Source organism: Cervus canadensis, chromosome 3, assembly GCF_019320065.1.
Source record: "Cervus canadensis isolate Bull #8, Minnesota chromosome 3, ASM1932006v1, whole genome shotgun sequence".
Classification (NCBI taxonomy): domain Eukaryota; kingdom Metazoa; phylum Chordata; class Mammalia; order Artiodactyla; family Cervidae; genus Cervus; species Cervus canadensis.
Window position 1 is genome coordinate 96,033,159 of NC_057388.1, and position 24,459 is coordinate 96,057,617.

General features: G+C 42.4%; 1 protein-coding gene across 12 annotated transcripts in view; it reads right to left on the minus strand.

Annotated features, from left to right (window-relative positions):
- DGKI (diacylglycerol kinase iota) overlaps positions 1-24,459 on the minus strand; it is a 479,729-nt gene that overhangs the window by 331,162 nt on the left and 124,108 nt on the right. The window contains exon 1 of one of the 12 annotated variants that reach the window (XM_043463818.1): positions 5,983-6,004. The exons of the other annotated variants lie outside the window; for them this stretch is intronic. The gene's annotated coding sequence lies outside the window, so the exon portion shown is untranslated. Of the gene's footprint in view, positions 1-5,982; positions 6,005-24,459 lie in introns of those variants that run through there. 12 annotated transcript variants of the gene reach the window in all.

Sequence of the window (24,459 nt, forward strand, 5' to 3'; positions counted from 1 at the left end):
CCTCAATAGCAGGTTCAACATGATAGTTCTCTGGTAACCATCCTAAAACTGTCTCATTATAATTTTGTAACATCTTCAGACAATCTGAACATTCATGAAAAGGTTCACTATCAGAATAAAAACCACAAGAAAGATCTTTAAACGACTGCAAAATTTCCTAAGAAAAGCTTGCAGACTCTTCAGGCTCACGAGCAATCCCCACAGGTATCCCCAACTGCGAGCGCATTCAGTTGCTATAACAACCTGCCACTCATTTCGACTTTACGCCAGTAACCCAAAGACAGCTGGATCCAGAATAGGTTAACTCAAACATAAAGCAAAAGATGCCAGTGGAGGAAAACTCAGCAGGGAGGTAATTAAAAATGAAATCACTATTCTCTTAATGATCTTTAAAAGCAAATGATAATGTAGACCCTTGAACACAAGCAGCGTGTGTTGAAAGACTGAAAGGGATGCCAGGAGTGAACATCTCACCACTGACCAGGAAAGGGACCCTTTTCCCAACTTCATTTCCATCCCTGCCCTCTCTGGAAAAGACGATGCAAATTCCCGAAGGTCAAAGTGGGTACTTCCTTAGCTTCTCACTCCTCAACTTTTTCTTACTGGGGTATAGTTGCTTTCTAACGCTGTGTTGGTTTCTGCTGCACAATGAAGTGAACCAGCTATATGTGTATATACATATATGTAGATAGACAGATAGACAGACATAGATATAGATATATAGTTACTTAGTCATGTCCGACTCTTTGTCACCCCATGGACTGTAGCCCACCAGGCTCCTCTGTCCATGGAATTTCCCCGGCAAGAATGCTGGAGTAGGATGCCATTTCCTTCTCCAGAGGATCTTCCCAACGTAGGGATCGAACTCTCATCTCCCGCATTGGCAGGTGGATTTTTATCACTGAGCCACCTGGGAAGCCCATACACACACACACACACACACACACACACATCGTCCCTCCCTCTTGAAGCTCTCTCCCACCTACTCCCCATCTTGCCCCTCTAGGTCATCACAGAGCACCAAGCTGAGTCTCCTGTGTTATTCAGCAGGTTCCCACTAGCTATCTGCTTTACACATGTTAGGGTATATATGTCAGCCCCAATCTCCCAATTCATTTCCCTCCTTCCACCTGCCATGTCCATATGTCCATTCTCAGCATCTGCATCTCTATTCCTGCCCTGCAAATGGATTCATTCATACCATTTTTCTAGATTTCACATATATGCATTAATACACAATCTTTATTTTTCTCCTTCTGACTTATTTCACTCTGTATGACATATTCTAGTTTAAACAAGTTTTATTACTGACCAATTCCTTTTCCTCTCCCTCTGGAAAAACTCTTGGCCTAAGCAAATTTTCCCCCCAATGTTGATTTTATTCTGCCTGTTTCTTGCACAATGCTGTGTCAACAACCTTTTGCTCACTGATAACTGCATACTCTCCTTCCAGGCCAGCTCTTATCTTATGAAACTTGTCCTATTCCACTTGTCCCATAAGGTCAGTTCATCTTGCTAACCTTTATTAAATTCTAGAACACTAGGGGACAGGGACTGTGTTTTATTTGGGACCATAACATACCAGCAAATAGTAGGTAGCCAGTATTCTTTAACGTGATTGGAACTGAAGGAAGAAATTTCGCCCCATACACAGAAAAACTCCAAAAAGATTGCTTTCTTCAATCTGTTGGTTTAGAACCTGTGGGATATGAAAGATCCTATTATTTAATCCTGATCAGAAATGGCTTTGACATGCTTTTCTTGGCTTTCAAGAAGGAAACAAATGAAAGACTGTGGTGTTTTGTTTTTTTTTCCTCTCTTTCTATAACTTAGGAGAAACCAACATTCTATTTAAAATAAGGAGTTGGCATTTTGGCTGTAGGGAGCATTTCTCAGGAAGATGGTAAACAAAATAAAATCTAAGAGTAAACAGCACATTTTAAGTGACACCAGCATTTTCTAAGATGCAGTGGAACGTCTCTAAGGCTTAACGGTGGGTCTTGTTTGCTCATTTACAGGAAATGCAGGCACAGCTCAGTAACACTCTATATGAGTGTGTCTGTGTGTGGACACACACTTGCACAGAATTTATTTTTTACTTTGATTTTACTTTGAACATTTTATCTGGATATTTGGAAGTGTTCAGACAAATTTCCATAAGAATTAATGAAAAGTGGGATATCACGTGGGTGGGAAGCAGGCATGAAAAAGGAAAACACGAAATTCTAACAAGGGAACAAGGGGGTTCACACCTCATCTTCTCCTGAAGACTTCTCATATAAAACCTGCTGCCCAGAATGGCCACTCCGGGCTGAAAAACATCTCAGCATGTACTTATTAAACCATTTCCACATACACTACCCCTTACGGTATTAAACTCCCCCTTAGCATCTTTGGTGCAGACTACCACTCCATCTTACAGCTGTTGCGATCCACTAGGGAAGGAGAAATCGTGAGCCCCATTCTCTTCCATCAGAAAAGCAGTGCTTCTCAAAGACAGCCTTCTCAGAAGTGCTCAGAGTGCAGGTCCACCCGGAATGGGAAGTGATAACTCACCAAGGGGTCCTGCCCACTCACAGCATCTCAAGTGAATGAAACGAGAACCAACAGGACTGGCCAATGGCTCCCAGCCTTGGAAGGAGAACAGTGACAAGCAAGAGTTTTTTCTTGTTTTTTTTTACAAAAAGCAAACACCAGGCTGTATGGTTGGTATTATGAGAGCAGTTCTGTGGATGACGATGATGAGGTTGTATCACTTGCCTGGCTCAGGTCACAAACAATCTGCCTGCCATTCCAAGAGACCCAGGTTTGATCCTTCGGTCAGGAAGGTCCCCTGGGGAAGGGAGTGGCTGCCCATTCCAGTATATCTGCCTGCAGAATCCCATGGACAGAGGAATCTGGAGAGCTACAACCCGTGGGTTCACAAAGAGTCGGACACAACTGAGCAGCCAACCCTGAAATCACAAGTAAATCAAGGTTAGACTTGGGATTCAAATCCAAAGGGCAGCCCCTTGGGGAAGAGATGCCCACCCTGCCAGGAGATGTGATGTGAGTGTTGACAGGAGAGGCTGGAGAATGAACCAAAGCCAGCGAGGAAGAGGTCTGTGACTAAAAGTGTAGGCCGAAGACTCCTTTCTGACGCGGGCCCTGTCTGTGGGACCCGAGAGCTTTCTCTGCGGGACACAAGGTTCCAGCCGACACAAGTCCGGTCACAGTGTCACTGTCTCAAAGACCGTGAGACTTGCTCAGAGCAGCAATACCCTCACGGATATGGAGGGGACACCCTCTGAAAACCCGGGAAGTCCACGGAGGACTGCAGAAAACATGGGAACATCACAGTCACAGGCAGCTGGTAATTCCTACAAGTGAGTACAGTGATCTTTGGGACTCTGCCAGGGGATCTCCCAGCCTTGAGCAGTGACGGGGACAAGAAGCTCCTTTTGGGGGCATAAGCGACTCTGAGAGAGCTGGGAAGTACTCTGCCATGGAAGGTGACAGCGGTCTGACATGAAAAACTGTCCATCTGGGGGACTTTCCTGGCGGTTCAGTGGTTGAGACTTCACCTTCCAGGACAGGGGGTACAGGTTCAATCCCTGCTTGGGGAACTAAGATCCCTCAGCCGAAAAAAAAAAAAAAAAACACATTAAAAAAAGAAAAACCAGAAGCAATATTGTAACAAATTCTTATTCAAATAAAGACTTTTAAAATGGTCTGCACAGAAAAAAAAGAAAAAAGCTGTGCACGTCCATTTGGAGAGACTTGGAAATGTGATGACAATGAAAGCAGTCCCAAATTTTCAGTGGGATGGATTCTGTTAAAAATACACAAGGGACACTGTGTCCTTCACTTTGTTGACACATTGGTCAGCAGAAAGTCCTTGGCCTTGGTGCACAATATTTTAGCTTCTTGGACAGTTAGATTTTCTGCATCCATTTGCTATTCTGTATCTACCTTCAAAAGATGCTGCTGAAACTTAAACAGAGCATAAAACCTGAGTCCACTTGAAATGTGCCCTGAAATCACCTAAGTACTGTCTGCAGCCCAACTAGGATTCTGGGCTCAAATACCATGTTGAAAGGTATGTGCTCTCAGAGCCCTTGATGGACTCAGAGCCGCACGGGGTGAAGTGGGGGCGCCAGGGTCTCTCAGCTGTCTCCTCGGCCAAGAATTAGTTACAACTCCCTCAAGTATTTTAGGAACATCTCTTAAAGCCAGACGATTTTCTGGGTAAGCCCTGCTGCATTTGATCCATAAATCACAGAGTTTAAGAGCTATATGCCTCCATTTTCCCCTTGAACATGAGTCTATCATTTTCTAAGGTACATTCATCAGGAATTCCCATGGAGCCATGCTCCTCCACAGGCCCCCACGCTGAATGGTACTGGAGGAAGAGGGGGCAAATGAGGCACTTAAGGGTTCATTGGAGGCTGGCTGGGGTGGCATGACCCCTCAGCACCAAGGTTCCCAAACCACTTCAATCAGAATCACCTGGGAAGCTTCTTCATCACAAATTCCCAGCTTCTGGTGGGATTTCTGGTCCAGTGGTTTTGAGGAGGGGGAGGGGGGCCCATAAATGTATATTTCCAATAAACTCCCCAGAAAGTTCTGAAGCTAGACATCTATAAACCGCACTGAGCAGCATTCTATTTGGATTCATTGTCAAGATAAGAGGAAAGACCCTACACTCTATTCCTGCATTACTCTGCAGTTACAATGGTGTCAATCAACATCCTCTTCAGAGACAATCAAGCTGGGCTTTCCAACAAGGGCATCACAATGCTAGGACTCTTGTCTCTGAGAGGATGATTAGAGAGGAATGATAATCAGACAATACAATAATTTTCACTTTATACATATATGTAAAGCTGAGCACTGAAGAATTGATGCTTTGAACTGTGGTGTTGGAGAAGACTCTTGAGAGTCCCTTGGACTGCAAGGAGATCAAACTAGACAATCCTAAAGGAAATCAGTCCTGAATATTCACTGGAAGGACTGGCGCTGAAGCTGAAGCTCCAATACTCTGGCAACCTGATGCTGGGAAAGATTGAAGGCAGGAGGAGAAGGGGACTACAGATGGTTGGATGGCATCACTGACTCAATGGACATGAGTGTGAGCAAACTCCAGGAGTTGGTGACGGACAGGGAGGCCTGGCATGCTTCAGTGCATGGGGTCACAAAGAATTGGATACTATTGAACTGAACTGAAATATACTCTCAATTGTTTGAGTTACTGGTTTCCTACAGATAGAAAATATCTATCTTCTGGCTTCCCTGGTAGCTCAGTTGGTAATAAATCTGCCTGCAATGCAGGAGATCCCAGTTCTATCCCTGGGTTGGGAAGATCCAATGGAGAAGGGATACGCTACCCACTCCAGCATTCCTGGGCTCCCCTGGTAAATCAGCTGGTAAAGAATCCACCTGCAATGCAGGAGACCCCAGTTCAATTCCTGGGTTGGGAAGATCCGCTGGAGAAGGGATAGGTTACCCACTCCAGTATTCTTGGGCTTTCCTTGTGGCTCAGCTAGGAAAGAATCTGCCTGCAATGCGGGAGACCTGGGTTCGACCCCTGGGTTTGATCCCTGGGTTGGCAAGATCCCCTGGAGAAGGGAAAGGCTACCTACTCCAGTATTCTGGCCTCAACAAATCCATGGACTGTATAGTCCACAGGGTCGCAGAGTCAGACATGACTGAATGACTTTCACTATCACAGATAGAAAAGGAATGAGGAATAAAAGCACGCTCCACCTGGAATTTGCCTTTCATGTGTCATTCCTTTCCCTCAAGACTTATTTTTAAGGTTTTCTGACATCCAAATGATGTCAGTAGTGAATTTGGTAACTGCAACCAGAAAATGTTCCAATCCCAAGCTCACCTAAAGCCCTGGCACATTCTAAGAAAAGCCACCATCTGGCCCTGAAGCATTTTAGTGAGATGTACAGGCAAGTGAGTCTTGCCCCATCTCAAATGACCTGGGTGACTTACAGAATTAGAGTGGAGAGAAATCCAGAAGGACAAACTCCATCTAATGTTCTGGTCCTGCCCATGAATCTTCTCAATCACACCGCGTGTTCTTTATGCAGAGTGTTCATGTGCCCTGGTGGACGGAGAAAATCCTCAGAGCTGCCCCAGTGTTTCCGCACCTGCTATAGGACACGGAGCTCCTCATGTTTTTTAAGGAACTAATATTATCTGAGAACTAGAAGTGCAATCTAAAACTCATCAATCTTACAAATTTTAACATTTACCATCAAGTCCTTAGAGTAATTTGCAAAGTAAAATTTTTGGTAAAATTATTAGATATTTAAAGTTTCTATGATGGTATTCCTAAATCCAGATCTCTGCTTTCAAATCTTAATCCTACATGTGTGCATTAATTTCTAAGGTCAATTAATTACATTCATACACTGTCCCTCCCCCCACATACTATTTCAAATTCCACATTTATTATATTCATATTTAATTTTGCCTTGGAATTTATACTTATGGTCTAAATCTTTATTGTTTCAGAGGTTTCTAAATGCATATAAACCAGTATCATGCTTGCTTTATTCCCATTTGCTAATGAATTTAACTGTCTGCATTATCAAGTCTCCATGAATTATTTTTTTAATTTTATTATTGTAACAGGTAATACATAAAGATTTTAAAAATTAGCTTTAAAAAGATGTTTCCTTACTACTTTTAGCCTCCAAGCCTTTTTCTAATTTTCTGTAAAATATCAATACTTACATTAAAAGATTTTACGTATCTTTCCAGAACTGTGTTATGCCTTTCCAAGTGTATATATGTGTGTACAAATAGATTTTTATAACACAAACCACAGCAGACCATTCACTGTTGTGAACCTTTTCCTTTTTACTTTGTAATGTATCTTGGTACTCGTTAAGTCTTTATCAGTACTTAAAGGCTTGCATCCTGCCTTTTCACTGCTGCATCACAGTTCATTGTGATTCAGTCATTATTTTACCAGCTGCACAAATTCAAGGCACTCCTTACATTGTCTTCTCCATGAGCAGCAGCTCCTGGGCTTCTGCAAGGCCCTGCACTATATTGTTTCTAACCTCACTATATACAGCCCTACAATGAAGATCTTTGGAAACAAGGCCTGTGTATATGCCCCAGTAACTAGTCGATCTGTAGAATGAATTCTTAGAAGTGAAGTGACTGATTAACTGACCCCCCTAAATGAAGCCGTCTATACCTCCCGCTTCCTTGCCCGCATCACTGAGTCCTTTGCACCTCAAATCTATACTACCTTCCCATCACCTCCACCTTGGACCAGGTCACCATCACCTCTTTGTTGGGCTATTGCAAGACTTTCGGAATTGGTCTCCCTGCCATCTGCCTGCCTGCCTTCCAGCCCATTCTCTACAGGGTCACCACTGTGACTGTTTAAAAGTGTAAATCTATGCATTTCAAGTTCCTACTTCACGCTGTTTCATGTTTCCCTTTGCCTGAGGAAAGTCCAAATTCCTTTCACGGCCTCTCCGGCCCTTACTTAATAACCAGGCTCATCTCTTACCCTCTTACCTGCCCTCTATGGTCCGGCCATACTGAACCTCTGTCACGTCCTCAGAGGAACTGGTCATGATCTGACCCTGGGCACATTTGACTCCGTTTGCCCCAAATACTCGCTCCTGCCTAATTCAGCCCCTTATCTAGCCAGCCGCTCCTCTACTCTCAGTCCTCAGCCTAAACAGACAGCATAATGGTTAACAGCACTGGCTCCAAAAGTAGGCTGCCTGGGTCTGCTTCTACCATTTATTCGGGGTATACTCAAGTTAATCTACTCCTCTGTGCTTTATTTTCCGTATCTGTAAAATTGGATTAACGACAGTATCAACCTCATGGACTTGTTGTGAGGGTTAAATTGTTTCGTGTGCATTATGCACTAAGCACCATAGCTGGCTCACAGGAAATGCTCTGTAAGTGACAGGTATGATCACTTTCATGTACCCTCCTTTGAGGGGGGCTTCCCAGGTGGCGCTAGTGGTAAAGAACCCGACTGCCAAGGCAGGAGATGCAAAAGACATGGGTTTGACCCCTGGGTGGGGAGGGATCCCTCCTGGAGGAGGGCATGGCAATCTGCTCCAGTATGCTTGCCTGGAAAATCCCATGGACAGAGGAGCCTGTCGGGTTACAGTCCATAGGGTCACAAAGAGTCGAACATGACTGAAGTGACTTAACACGCACACACACACACCATCCTTTGAGAGGTCTTCATGCACCCCTTAGACAAAGTTAGATCCCTTTGCCATAGTAACTGCCATATGAGTGGATCAAAAGAGTAGAGAAAGATATACTAGGGATTAACTTACTAATGTGGCTTCATCCATTCACTTAATCATTTATTCACTTACTCAATACATATTTATATGTGAAAATTCTGCTCCAGGCACCATGCTGCACACCTGTGAGCTGATCAGACTCACAGCCCTTTCCAGGGCTGCTGAAGTAAGGAACTGACCTCCCTGATTAATGATTTCACTATTCAGTCAGTTAACATTTATGGAGCTAAGAGCTATGCCTTGTGGCCAGGCAATCTGCAGGATGAAAGACATAGAACAGGAAAGCCCAACTAAGTCCCTCACTGAGACAGCTTACTGTGGAGTAGAGAGTCAGACAACAAAACAAACACAGTTTTAACATAAAGTTAACCTGTGATGGACTCTTGAGAGTTCCTTGGACTGCAAGATCAAACCCAGTCCATCCTAAAGGAAATCAACCCTGAATATTCATTGGAAGGACTGATGCTGAAGTCGAAGCTCCAATACTTTGGCCACCTGATGCAAAGAGCTGACTCACTGGAAAAGACCCTGATGCTGGGAAAGACTGAGGGCAGGAGGAGAAGGGGATGACAGAGGATGAGATGGTTGGATGGCATCACCAACTTGATGGACATGGGTTTGAGCAAATTCCAGGAGATGGTGAGGGACAGGGAAGCCTGGTGTGCTTCAGCCCATGGCGTTGCAAGGAGTCAGACACGACTGAGTGACTGAACAATAAAAGTGTGATGGCAGAGATGGGGAACAAGCATGAGAGAGTAAAGGATGCTGTTCTAGATAAGGTGTTATAAAGCCCTCTTGGAGGAGGCGACACTTGGGCAGATGAAGTGAGAGAGCACCACTTTGGTGCTATTTGGTCTATTTGGTGAAAGAGAATTCCAGACAGCAGTAACTCCAAGTGAAGAGTCCCTCAGAATTCTGTCTTGTTCAGGGACAAGCAAGAATGTCAGTGAGGCTAGACCTCAATAAAGCAAGGGCAAGAGTGACAGGAGAAGAGACTGAAGAGGCCTCTGAGGCCAGAACATGCAATGCTTTCTAGGTCAAGATGAACCATTAGAGTTTTTTGAGCCAAGAAGTGGTCAGAACAAAATTACATCGCAAAAGGTTGCATTAGCTGGTATGTGGAGAACAGATCTGAATGTATGTGGAAAGGGACAGGTATAATCAGAAAAACTATTTAGGAGGCTACTGAAGTAGTCCAGAAAATAGTGACTTGGGTGAGAACAGGAACAGGGCTGGTGGTCAGAAGTGGTAAGGTTGGGACTTCCCCGGTGGTCCAATAGTAAAGAATCTGCTTTCCAATGCAGGCAATGCAGGTTTGAACCCTGGTCAGGTAACTAAGATCCTGCATGCTGTAGGGCATGGCTAGAAACAACAACAAAGAAGAACAAGAAGTGGTAAGATTCGAGACACATCTTGAAAGCAGAGCCATCTGCTAATGGACTGAAGGAGGATTATGAGTTAAAAAGAGAAGCTAAGGATGACTCAACGTTTTAGAGCAAAACGGTGAGATGGGCACCCTGAGGGAGGGCCAAGTGTTGGGGATGTGGAATCAAGCATCTAAACCAACATGTCAAGCAGGGAGTCTGGAGTTCAGGACAGACATCAGGACCCAGACGATATTTGCGAGTCCTTAGCATACAAATGGTATTTAAAGTCATTCGGCCAGATGAGGTCCCAGTGGGGAGCAGCTGGGAAGAGAGAAGAAAAGAAGAGCTAGTCCTGCACCCTGGGGCTTTCCAACAATGGCAAGTAGCAAAGGCAAGACTGTTCTAGCAAAGGAGGCTAAAAAGCAGCAGCGAGTTAAGGGGGGGTGGGGCGGGTTGGGGAATCAGGTTAGAAAAGAGAATAACTATTACAGTTACTAAGTCATAGAGGGAAAAGGGGATGGAAGGGGAAAAGGTACACAAAGGATTCCTGATGAACTCATCAGAAGTATTCTGCTGGCATCTCCCCTTTTTATTCTTGATACCACACCCTCCCAGAGCCGGTGGTTTCTCTTCCATGCCTACTCCCTAGGCTTCCTTCCTGTCTGCATTTCTGCTGAATCAAATGTGTGTGCATGTGTGTGCTCATATGTGCAACACTTGCATTAGGCAGCCAAGAAAAGAACTGGCTAAAAGATATTCAACCAAGAGGAGAAATACATCAGTGGAATTGTTGGTCTTCTTGGTTTTGCTGCTTAAGAAGACTTGGGACTGACATATACATACTACCATATAAAACAGATAATGAATAAGAACCTACGGCATAGCACAGGCAACTGTACTTAATACTCTGTAATAACCTATATGGGAACAGAATCTAAAAAAGAGTGATATATGTATATGTATAACTGATTCGGACTTCCCAGGTGGGGCTAGTGGTAAAGAACCCAACTGTTAATGCAGGAGACATAAGAGACATGGGTTCAATCCCTGGGTGGGGAAGATCCCATGGAAGAGGGCATGGCAACCCACTCCAGTATTCTTGCCTGGAGAATCCCATGGACAGAGTAGCCTGTTGGGCTACAGTCCATAGCATCACAAAGAGGAGGACACGACTGTGATTTAGCATGCATGTACATAACTGATTCACTTTGCTACACAGCAGAAACTAACATTGTAAGTCAACTACACTGCAATAAAATTTAATTAAAAAAAAAAAAGTCTACAGTTCAAGATCCCGGAAATATATTCTTCTGGGCAGAGATACAAGTCAAACCATTTTGACAAATGGTCAAAATAGCCAAATTTCCCCTAGTCGAATCAAGCTTCCTTCAATTATTTAAAATTTCAGACCTATAACATCCTCCTTTTCATTTTCTTTATTATGTCACTATGTCCCTGAGGTGACCTGGAGACATCAAAGCCACATTAAATCCTTGGACCTTGCTGGAAAGCTTCCCTTCAGCTTGAAAAAAATAGACTCTAACCAGAGGGATTTCTATTTAAAATAACTTTTTAAATGTTGTGTAATTTTTGTGAAATGACTTTTGTGATATTTTTCTCATTATAAAACATAAATAGATTTAATTAGCCCTACAAAATTAAAATTGGTGGTAAACTAATCTGTTTACTTTCTTCCCATACTTTTATATCCTGACTTCCGATAACAGCCTCTGTTTCCCTTTCAAGGATACATTTCCATGTAAATTAAACCACAAGAGAAAAAAGGGGAAAGTTTTAAATTTCTCTCTGAGCCTAACTCTCTTATACTCTTTAAGTTTATTGACAGATTTTTATTGGCCCCAATCTAACATCTTTCCTTTGTTCAGGGGGTATTTTCAAGTACATCATCTCTTTTTACATAACTGTAATACAGTACCTAAAATTAGTTATTAATTAAAATACCCAAATCCTCATCAAATGTTAATTGTTGTAACGTGCCATATCTGTAGTCCAACAGACTCTTTTAAGCCTCAACTCATGTTTCCCTGTTGTTCAGTCACTCAGTCATGTCCGACTTTTTGCGACCCCATGGATAGCAGCACGCCAGGCTTCCCTTTTCTTCACCATTCACCATCTCCCAGAGTTTGCTCAGACTCATGTCCATTGAGTTGGTGATGCCATCCAGCCATCTCATCCTCTGCCGCCCCCTTCTCCTCCCACCTTCAATCTTTTCCAGCACTGGGGTCTTTTCCAGTGAGTTGACTCTCTGCATCAGGTGGCCAAAGTACTGGAGCTTCAGCTTCAGCATCAGTCCTCCCAATGAATATTCAGGGTTGATTTCCTTTAGGATTGACTGGTTTGATCCCCTTGCAGTTCAAGGGACTCTCAAGAGTCTTCTCCAGCAAGACAGTTCAAAAGCATCAATTCTTTGGCACACAGCCTTTTTTACTGTCCAGCTCTCACATCTGTACATGACTACTGGAAAAGTCACAGCTTTAACTATATGGACCTTTGTAGATAAAGTAATATCTCTGATTTTTAATATGCTGTGTAAGTTTGTCATAGCTTTTCTTCCAAGAAGCAAGCGTCTTTAAATTTCATGGCTGCAGTCACCATCTGCAGTGATTTTGGAGCCCAAGAAAATAACACCGTCACTGTTTCCATTGTTTCCCCGTCTATTTGCCAAGAAGCAATGGGATGGGATGCTATGATCTTCATTTTTTGAATGTTGAGTTTTAAGCCATGTTTCCTACTGCTTGCTTTATATCTCACCTAGAAGATTCCTCATACCTACCATGCTTTAAATGGAAGGTTTGGTTCTTTCTTCATCCCAATAGTTCTTACTGCTGTGTGCTCAGTCGCTCAGTTGTGTCTGACTCTTTGAGACTCCAAGGACTGTAGCCTTCCAGGCTCCGCTGTCCATGGAATTTTCCAGGCTAGAATGGTAGAGTGGGTTGCCATTTCCTACTCCAGGGGATCTTCCTAACTCAGGGATCAAACCCTCATCTTTTGAGCCTCCTGTATTGGCAGGCAGTGCTTTACCACTCAGGCCACCTGGGAAGAACTCAAAGGTTGTTCTATCCCCTCAGCTGCTGAGTCTTCCCCATGGACTCCATCACCCTCAACCTCCACAACCAATTATCGCTAGATTCAGTCAAGTCCACTTCTACAATACGTTTTTTTAAAATTTACTGTTGAAACAAAGTTTAACTTTTTTTAAAAAAAGCCTTTAATGAATTTGTTACAATATATATTTTTTAATATTTTGGTTTTTGGCCACAAGGCATGTAGGATCCTAGCTCCCGGATGAGGCATCGAATCTGTACCCCCTGCATTGGAAGGTGAGGTCTTAACCACTGAACCACCAAAGAAGTCCCTACAATATGTCATAAAGCTCTCCATTCACTGCCTCTCCTCTGCTCCCACACCAACCCAAGGCATCCTCGCCTACAATTACAGACTGCAAAAGCCTCCTATTTGGTCTCTCCTCATCTATAATTTCCCCTCCCAATCCAAGCCCAATCTCAAAATATTTTTTGTATAGACATCATTCTGAAAAATAAAATCAGGTAAAATAATTCCCTGGTTATCAAAACAACCCTGTCAGACCAAAATTATTCATCAAAACATAATGATACTGAATTATGATGCCAGTTGCAAAAAGATCTGAGAGTTCCAAAAATCTAAGAAAAATGCAGCTCTTAATTTAATAATCCACACATGATATGGTCATGAACTTTCTTCTTCTAATTCTGTATTCTTCCATGGAGGGATCAAGGATTCACATGTGAGGCAAAATCATCAACAACCTATTTTTCCTGAAGAAGTCAGCTAAGAATGAGGAAAGAGTTTCTGAAGCTCTGTCCCTTTAAAAACTAGCTTTTGGGGTTCAAGAATTCTTGGTATATCACCACTGACCTCTTCTACAAACCAGAGTTTTATGAAAGATGTTGACGGCATCACTTCCTCTGTTTTAATTTCCTCAAAAAAAAAGTCCTATTTTGTGCAAAGCGGTAAAGCTTTTATGACTTCTCCTGGGAGTCTATTCCCCACTCCTAAACGATCTCACTCTTGTTATTACAGCTCTGATAAAGACTCTGATGAAACACTTCTTATATATTTCTATTTTACTTATCAAAGCATCTACTTATGCATGTTGTTAGTTAAGGGTGCTGTTGTTTTCAAGATGTGCAAGAGAAAACAAAATGCTATCTCGTGAAGAGGAGATGTTTAGCTCCCAAAGCTACTTCCTAATGCCATTTCCATGGAAACAGGACATTTTCCCTTAACTGCAATGACATTAATAATCAGGTGTCCAAAGTCAAACAAAAGGGAGAAAAGAGGACAGAAATTACCAGCCAATCTTTCCTATGTCAATGGGGAACACAACGATCATGACCCTCATCTAAGACAAGAACAGATGTTCAACAAGTTAATCTTTCATCTTATTTCTGTGTCTAAATACATCATATGACAACAACAACAAAAAAAGTTGCCATCCAACGAAAAGATTCTGAGGAAAACCACTCAAGCAACAATTGAAGAGAAGCTTAATCCCACCATTCCTCTATGAAGCCTCTCCACACCCATCATGTGCCACCCAGAGCCAAACAGAGAGGGCATCTGATCAAATGCAGAAGAGGATTTGGGCAAAGATGTAGTTCTTGTAATTTCTTTGTACAGACCTCTGTAGAGCTCTATTTACACAGTGAAAAAGGAGCAGATGAAAGAAATAAAGGAAAAGCTCAAATAACTCAAATCAGAATGTTTATAAATTTATGAACGTCTCCAACTGTACATCCAACAATCAAATACCTACTTTTTTTCTTTTAATTTTCCCCTAGGTGCTCACTGTCATATCAATAGCCTTGAGTCTCAAGAGTTAAATAATTTGCAAACCATGAGAAGAACTACATATAATTTTTCATAGCAAAAGCTTAAAACAGAACATATTGTTTGTAGTCAGAATTGGGAAGCTATGAAACTATCCTGCTATGATTAAACCTTTTTGTATCCACTTCTTTCAAGATATGCAAAACAAATAATCTATCAGACCAGAATTAAGGACAAAGAACTGGCTTGGAGTTTGTCTATCATCACAGGATGATCCAAAATCACGTGAAAACAATTTTGTGAACTAAAAGTTTACAAAAGTTTGGAACTACTTCTTGTAAGACACTCACAAAAAATGTTGAACCGACTAAAAATTGCATGGTAAAAACAGCAAATGTTACTCTTCAACACAGTTTTCTGGAATATCCAGTCAATAAACATGCTATTAATTTGGCATTCTCTTCAAAATGATAATTTGAGGAAATCTTTAAAGGAAAAATTATGGCAGGTCACAACATGGTCCAAAATAGTAGCAACACAACCTTCATATATATACCCAGGAATAAGACTGTTGGATCATATGGTAGTTCTATTTTTTTTTTTTAAGAAACGTCATATTGTTTTCCATTAGTGGTTGCACCAACTTATATTCACACCAACAGTTTTGTGTGTTTGTCTAATCAGTATCTTAAAGAGCTATCTGCATTCCTGTGTTCACTGAAGCATTATATACAACTGCCAAGATATGGAAACAACCTGTGTCCTTTGATGGATGAATCAAAAAATAAAATGTGGTATATACACACAGTGCAATATTATTCAGTCATGTAAAGAAGAAATGTGCCATTTTCAGCAACACGAATGAACCTGGAGGGCATTTTGCAAGTAAATAAGACGGGAAGAGAAAGACAATTACTGTATGGCATCAAGTACATGTGGAATCTTTTTTTTTAGAAATCAATTTCATAGAAACTGAGACTAGAATGGTAGTTGGTTGCCAGGGCCTAAAAGGAGGAGAAAATGGTAATGGGGAGGAGTATAGATCAAAGGGTACAAATTTCATTTATAAGAAGAATAAATTTTGAGGATCTAATATACAGCATGGTCATTCTAGCTAATTACACAGCACCGTGCACTTTAATGCTATGGAGAATAGATTTTGAGCAAATAGATATTTTAAAAAGAGTTAATTATGTGAGATGATGAATGTGTTAATTATCTTGATCTTAGTAATCATTCCACAAAGTGTATCAAATCATCCCATTGGACACTTTGCTGCTGCTGCTGCTGCTAAGTCACTTCAGTCGTGTCCGACTCTGGACGACCCCATGGACTGCAGCCTACCAGGCTCCTCTGACCATGGGACTTTCCAGGCAAGAATACTGGGAGTGGGGTGCCATTGCCTTCTCCGTTGTACACTTTAAATATACAAAATTATATTTGTCAATTTTTCCTCAATAAAGCTGGAGGGGGAAAAAGAAAAACCAACGGCAACATCAAAGTCTGTTCCCACCTGGGGAAAGTCACAGATCAGTCTTGCTAGCTAATATCACAGGGATGCAATCAACCCTCAACCCTGCAGGCTCAGAAGTCAGACTCTGTCAGCACAGGTAGTGCTAGTGGTAAAGAACCCACCTGCCAACACAAGAGACAGAAGAGACATGAGTTCGATCCCTGGGTTGGGACAATGCCCTGGAGGAGGGCACGGCAACCCATTCCAATGTTCTTGCCTGGAGAATCCCACGGACAGAGGAGTCTGGTGGGCTACAGTCCGTGGGGTTGCAAAGAGTCAGACACGACTGAAATGACTTAGTACATACCCAGCACGTCAAAGAATCCTTCTCCCATAGCTGAGACTGAAGATGAATCCAGAATGCTAGTTTAGAAATTTCTACTGAGAAAAGATCCAAATAATGACTTCAATTTTTGACTTCAATTTTCAGTCTGTGTGAAAAAAACAGCATTTTAGCCCCAATACGATGTTGTTTTTTTCTTCCTCGGGAAGGAAAGGAAGGAAGGAAGGAAAGAAAAAGAAAGAAGGAAGGAACAAAGGAAGAAAGAAAGAAAGTATGGCGGATAGAGAGGAAGGAGAGTGTGACGCAGTAAATGTTAAGGGTTGACATTCAGCTCACAGAGCCCGGCCTCCCTGATCCAATGTACCCATCTGTGCTGTGCTTAGTCACTCGGTCGTGTCCGACTCTTTTCGACCCCATGGACTGTAGTGCACCAGGCTCCTCTGTCCATGGGGATTCTCCAGGCAAGAAGACTAGAGTGGGTTGCTGTGCCCTCATCCAGGGGATCTTCCCAACCCAGGGATTGAATCCAGGTCTTCTGCATTGAAAGCAGATTCTTTACTATCTGAGCCACCAAGGAAGGTCAAGAATACTGGAGTAGATAGTCTACCCCTTCTCCAGGCGATCTTCCCAAGTCAGGAACTGAACTAGGAGTCTCCTGCATTGCAGGCGGATTCTTTACCAGCTGAGCTACCAGGGAAGCCCAATGTACCCATTTGGTCTCTGCCAATACAACCCAAGTGACCAAAGGCATCCATTTATCAATGTTCCCTCTCAGCAAATCAGGATTCAGAGAGGCACTTCTAGAGTTGCCCCAGTGTCTTCTCTTTTTCCCGTGGCTAATCAACCTCAGTGCTTAGCAACACATTCTTCCATTAGATATATTAATACTTTTAATCACATTCAAATTAAGTTTTGCATGGAGGGGATGCAGGGGATACAGATGGAGGGGAGCCATCTGTACCTTTCAGGTGACTTTGTACATTTCTCTACTATAACTGATTTTTAAGTTTAATTTCAGCAGATCATCTCATGCCTTTAATTTTGAAGTGCTCAGGGATTACACCAATAGGTCTGTAACTACCAAGGACTAAGTAATCTTATGATTCCAACTAGTTCACATTGTCCAAATTGAGTCTGACCCAGAAAATATAAAGCTTTTTTTTAAAACATGACTGTTAATTAGAGATTAAAATCATTGAGGAAAAATGAAATAACTGATAAGAGAGTTGTCAACTTATTTTGCTAAGAGCATTTAAAAGAAAAATATGCCATCTACTAATATTAAGTAAAGATCTGTTGTTATTATTCAGTCACTAATTCACGTCCAACTCTTTGCAACCCCATGGACTGCAGCACACCAGGCTCCTCTGTCCTTTACTATCTCCAGGAGTTTGCTCAAATTCTTGTCCATTTAGTCAGTGATGCTATCTAACCATTTCATTCTCTGTCGCCCCCTTCTCCTTTTGCCTCCAATTTTTCGCAGCATCAGGATCTTTCCCAATGAGTCAGACCGTCTTCGTGTCAGATGGTCAAAGTAGTGGAGCTTCAGCATCAGTCCTTCCAGTGATATTCAGGTTTAATTTCCTTTAGGATTGACTGGTTTGGTCTCCTTGAAGTCCAAGGGATTCTCAAGAGTCTTCTCCAGCATCACAATTTGAAAGTAAAGATGTTTCAACCCAAATATAGGGGAAAAGACATTCTCAGGATAAAACAGTGCCTTTAGGATGGCTCCCTTAGTTTCCTCACTTTTCTTCCCACCATGAGCACCTTCTTTTATTCCAGCGTTGTCAGGTGGGCATGGGCTGGCAGAATAGCATTTGGGAAACCATCCTCCACCTCCTGCACTCAGAGAGTCTCCTCCTAGAGCTCAGGCAGGATGTGACCCAGAAATAAGGGGACCTGCCTTGTGCTCCAAAGTCTCCTAACAAAAACACTCCAAAGCTCTTTCTATATTTAAAAAACAAAAGTAAAAACCTACAAAAACAAATACAATTCCTTGATTCTGGAAGAAATTTACAAAAATATAAAAACATAGACCATTTCAATAAAATGCCTACTTCCTTCCTTCAGAGCTGAGCTTCTGGGAAGAACAGTCCTTGCGTGCATGCCTGGATCCACTCTCATCTGGCCTCTGCCCTCTCATGCTACCGAAATAGCCCTCAACGGATCATTATTAACCTTCTAATGGCAAAATCCAATGAAAGTGTTTCAGTCCTTATAAGATTAAGGTCTATGCTGACTACTTCCTTTCTCTTAAAATTTTCTTGGCTTCCAAGACACACTCCTTCATCTCCTTAATGGTTTCAGATTCCCTGCCTTAAATCAGAGATGTCCACATGCCACAGGGCAGCTAAGCCCACATGCTGCAATTACTGAGCCCACGTGCTCTAGAGCCCATGATCCGCAACTAGAGAAAGCCCTCACACTGGAATGAAGAGCCCACATAACCAAAAAAATATTTTAAATAAAAATAAGTAAGGGATGGAAAGGAGAATTCATCTTCCTTGTTGACACTGATCTATTGCAGTGCGTTCTGAGACCACTAGCAGAAATCAACCTTGAATATTTATTGGAAGGACTGATGTTGAAGCTCCAATACTTTGGTCACCTGAAGCAAAGAGCTGACTCATTGGAAAAGACCCTGATGCTGGGAAAGATTGAAGGCAAAAGCAGAAGAGGGTGGCAGAGGGTGAGATGGTGGGATGGCATCACCAACTCGGTGGACATGAGCTTGAGCAAACTCTGGGAGATGGTCAAGGACAGGGAAGCCTGGCATGCTGCAGGCCACGGGATTGTAAAGAGGCAGACACGACTTAGCGACCAACAGACGACGATGGCTGAGAACATTGTGCTGAGTGATTCCCGAGAGTGCTGGGCTTGACGAGCAGTGTTTCCCATGAGGCCGCAAGGAGGCGCAGAACAAAATGTGTTACGTACTGGTATCGCCCAAAGCTTTATCTTTCCCTCTCTTCTCATCCCTGTAACATGTCAGCTGTGCCCACGGCTTCAATAACCTCTCACACACTGTCTCCCACATCCCTATTTCTAAACTGGACATCTCCCTGTATTAAACTATCTATTAACCTGAATATCCCACAGGCCCCCAATCTCAGCACGTCTGTAACTACATCATCTTTCCCCAGAACATCCCGCTCCTCCAGAATTTTACACTTTGGTTAATGGCACTTCTCACCAAGCCCTCAAACTGGCAGTCGTCCTAGGCTTCTTCTCTCTCTCACTCCTTATTCTATATGCTTCCCAGGTCTTGTCACCTTCACAGTCACGTTCCTCTCCTCCTTCCTCTCTACATCACCTGAGCTCAGTTCTTTACCAGCTTTCTCCTGCAGTTTTGTGATGGTTCTCTAACTGATCTTCAATCCATCCTTCACAAAATATGAACATCATTTCTTCACTTTAAAATTCTTTAAGCCCTTTCCCAATATTTTAAAAATATTTTTTCTTCATAACTTTACTGAGGTATGACTAATATACAATAAAATGGCACATGTAGAAGGCACACTAGTTGATGAGTTCTAAAATACATATGTAGGGCTTTCCTGGTGGCTCGGGGTAAAGAATACGCTTGACAATGCAGGAGACATGGTTTTGATCCCTGGGTCACAAAGGTCCCTTGGAGAAAAAAATGGCAACCCACTCCAATACTCTTCCCTGGGAAATCCCATGGGCAGAGGAGCTTGGGGGGCTGCAGTCCATGGGGTTGCAAAGAGTTGGACATAGCTTATCTCAGTTGGTAAAGAATCCGCCTGCTTCTATTCCTGGGTTGCAAAGATCCCCTAGAGAAGGGATAGGCTACCCACTCCAGTATTCTCGGGCTTCCCTTCTGGCCAGCTGGTAAAGAATTCACCTGCAATGCAGGAGGCCTGGGTTAGATCCCTGGGTTGGGAAGATCCCCTGGAGAAGGGAAAAGCTTCCCACTCCAGTATTCTGACCCCGAGAATTTCAAGGACTGTATAGTCCACGGGGTCGCAAAGAGTCGGACACGACTGAACGACTTTCACTTTCTTTCTTTTCTTTTACAACTAAACAGCAGCAACAAGGCAAAGTATGAATATATACGCACACGGGAAACCATCACCACAATCAAGATAACAAACACATCCACTGCCCTCCAAATTTTCTTGCATCTCATTGTATTCCCTCCTATGCAGCCTGTATGTGAGCTAAAATCAGGTCACCTGGGTAAAATCCTCATTTCAGAACTTCAAGACTGAGTTAGGGCAAGTCACTTAAGCTCTCTCTGTCTCAACTTCCCAATTAAAGTAAAAATGGAATAATAAAACTACCAATTTCATATATGTATGGTGAGGAAAATACAGCTAAAACTTCAGAATGCTAAGAGAAACGTCCATTTAGTGGCTCCCATTTCACTAGACTAAGAGTCAGATCCTTTAAAATGACCATAAGAGAGACTGCGTGATCTAGCTCTCAGCTCCTACCACTCTGCTCTGCCACATCACCATTCCTTGTATTAATAATACTCGCTGAGCAATTGCTGACCACAGAGACTTTATGCCCACCCTTCCCTCTGTCCAAAATATTCTTCCCCAAACTTGCCCCTCCCAGTAGTCATATATGGATGAGACAGTTGGACCATAAAGAAGGCTGAGAGCCAAAGAATTGATGCTTTCGAATTATAGTGTTGGAGGAGACTCTTGAGAGTCCCTTGGACAGCAAGGAGCGCAAACCAGTCCATCCTAAATGAAATCAACCCTGAATATTCATGGGAAGGACTGATGCTGAAGCTGACACTCCAATCCTTTGTCCACCTGACATGAAGAGCTGACTCACTGGAAAAGACTCTGATGCTGGGAAAGATTGAGGGCTGGAGGAGAAGGGGGTGACGATGATGACATGATTGAATGGTATCACTGACTAAGTGGACATGAGTTTGAGCAAACTCCAGGAGACAGTGAAGGACAGGGAAGCCTGGTACGCTGCAATTCATGGGATGGCAGAGTCAGACACGACTAAGCAACTGAACATAAATTTGCCCAGTTTTTTCCCATACGAATATTATATCTCTCTACAAAGTGCCAAGCCTTTCCTGTGCAAATTTTTACCCATCCCTTTTCTGTTTACTCCATTTCTTCCACTTTCCAAAGTTCTTTTCACCCTCAAACTTTCTATATATTTGCTCATATATGTAGTCTCCCTTCACTCTCTCCCTCCAGCTAATGAAAACATTAGCTCCATGAGAACAAAGACTTTGCCTATTTTGTTCATTGTTTCTCTAGCACTAGGTTCATACTAGATACTAAAAACATTTATTGAATTAACAGGCCCTCTGGCACATAGTGCAGACTCAACAGATGGCAGCTATTATCAGTAATGTGATTGTCCTCACCCTCATCCTCACACGTGCCCTAGTACCACCATACCTAGCGAACAACCTCCGCCTCTAAATGACACTGTAGGCCAAACCCTTTCCTCCCCAAATCAGGCCCACATCTGCATTCTGAGGACAATGCCACTGTGTCAACTCACATTTCTCCAAAGTCCTTGACTTTGCCCAACCTTGATTTCTGGAACTAACTGCTTCCCATAATGTTTTCTTTCTCAGCTTCCTAAATCTGGCCTCACATGAAATAAACCACAGACTTTCTGTTCAGAGCATGGCCCATTTGACCCTTAAGAATCTGCTGAAATTAACCCCGTACTTTCTGATTCCCAAAATAAAAACCCACACCATGTGTCACCCTAAGCTCTGCGTGATCAGGCCTTCTCTACAACTAACTGTTCATGCTCTAGGTGGACCAACAACTTTAAATGAATTATATATTTTTATGAAACAATCTTTAATACATATAAGTACTTCTCTGTCTCAGTAAAAGCTTTCATCTTCCCACAATACTTTCACAGTTCTTGAGAAAAACCTGCAATTCTGTCATGGGTAATATCGATTTATTTGCCTAGATGACAAGTGCTACGATAATATGAGTACACAAATACTAACTAGCAAACGAAATAGTGATCTATCTCACAATACTATGTATAATCACTTTTCAATAGATATTTGTAAACATACATTTGTGGGCCTTTCATACCAAGGGGCTGTATAGGTATTCAATGAAGATATATTAAATTGAGTTTGCAGGTGTTGTAGAATCTGTGTGATAGAGCTCTGATACATAATCCTGGGTCATTTGACACCTTGCCTGATTTGCATTGCCTGAGTACTTTGCGTACAACGTATTTGTTATAGTCAAATATTCTGATTCAGAGGCTCTCACACATATAATACACTGAAAGACTGTTCATCAGCTTATTTCCTTCCATCAATGCCTTTCACTATGATAACTTCCCTAGAGCCTGCAATCCTAACTGCCCTAAATCATCGACCCCTCTCCATAGTTCAGCAGAGCTTAGTCTTAAAAGAAGTTTCTGGGATCGGACAGACACCAGACTAAATGATGCCAAATGGGTGTCATCCAAAGCCACTACAATGTCTGTTCCAAACCTGCCCACATACCACATTTTTATCTATCTGGAAAGTTTCAGACATTGTTCTTATATATGGATGGACTTGCTTCAGTGTCCTTTCTCACTTCTCCCAACCCACCATTTGTATCATTATTTATTATTTAATAGCTGTATCTCCAGATGACTCCCCACTGCACTGATTCTCTCCATAACACACACAAACATACACAGATTCACACTCACACAATGAACACTACTCCTCCCAGCCTGAAGACATTCGCAAATCTCACTCATCCTTTATGAAGAAGGCTCCTGTAGTTTCATCTTTACAAACTCTGGAAATGTTTTGTGCATGTGGTTAAATATACATAACATAAAAATGTACCATCTAAGCCATTTTTAAGTGTATCATTCCGTGGCATTAAGTAAACTCACACTGTGCATAACCCTCACCACCATCCACCTCCTTCCTCTTAGCCCCAGGCAAACACCATTTATTCCACTTTCTGTCTCTGTGAATTTGATTACTCTAGGACCCTCATATAAAATCATACAATATCTGTCCTTTTGTGAGTAGCTTATTTTCACTTAGCATTATGTCTTCAAGGGTCATCCACAGTACAGTATGTGTCAGAATTTCCTTGCTATTTAATACTGAATAACGTTCCACTGGATGTATGTACCACATCTTACTGATCCATCTGTGGACACTTGGGGTGCTCCCACCTTTTGGCCTAAGTATACTATCTTGAGCACTTTTATCCTTGTCTCCATAACTATTGAGAGACAAATAAACAACAGGTATTCCAACTAAGCACTGAGGATAAATCAGGTACAAAATCAAGAATTCTGCTTTTATGAAGTTTATGTTTTGATAGGAAGAGACAAACAATAAATAATAATTAGGTAGAGCATTAAAGAATGTGCTAACCATTGGACAATTGCGCTCATCTCCCATGCTAGTAAGGTCATGCTTAAAATTTTGCATGCTAGGCTTCAGCATTATGTGAACCAAGAACTTCCAAATGTCCAAGTTGGGTTTAGAAAAGGAAGAGGAACCAAAGATCAAATTGCCAACATTCACTGGATCATAGAGAAAGCTAAGGAATTCCAGAAAAACATCTACCTCTGTTTCATCGACTATGCTAAAGCCTTTGACTGTATGGATCATAATAAACTGTGGAAAGCTTTTAAAGAGATGGGGATACAGACCATCTTACCTGTCTCCTGAGAAGCCTGTATGTGGGTCAAGAAGCAAAAGTGAGAACCCTGTAGGGTTTACCTGGTGGCTCAGACGGTAAAGAATTTGCCTGCAATGTGGGAGACCTGGGCTGAATCCCTGGGTTGGGAAGATCCCCTGGAGAAGGGAACAGCAACCCACTCCAGTACTCTTGCCTGGAGAATACTATGGAAAGAGGAGCCTGGCAGACTACAGTCCATGGGGTCACAAAGAATCAGACATGACTGAGCGACTTTCACTTCCACTTTCCACTTTCATGGAACAACTGATTGATTCAAGATTGAAAAAGGAGTACAACAGGGCTGTCTGCTGTCACCCTGTTTGTTTAATCTATACGCTGAGAACATCATAAGAAATACCAGGGTGGATGAGTTATATTACAAGCTGGATTATCAAGATAGGCAGGAAAAACATCAACAACCTCAGATATGCGGATGATACCACTCAAACAGCAGAAAGAAAAGAGGAACTAAAGAGCCTCTTGATGAGGGTGA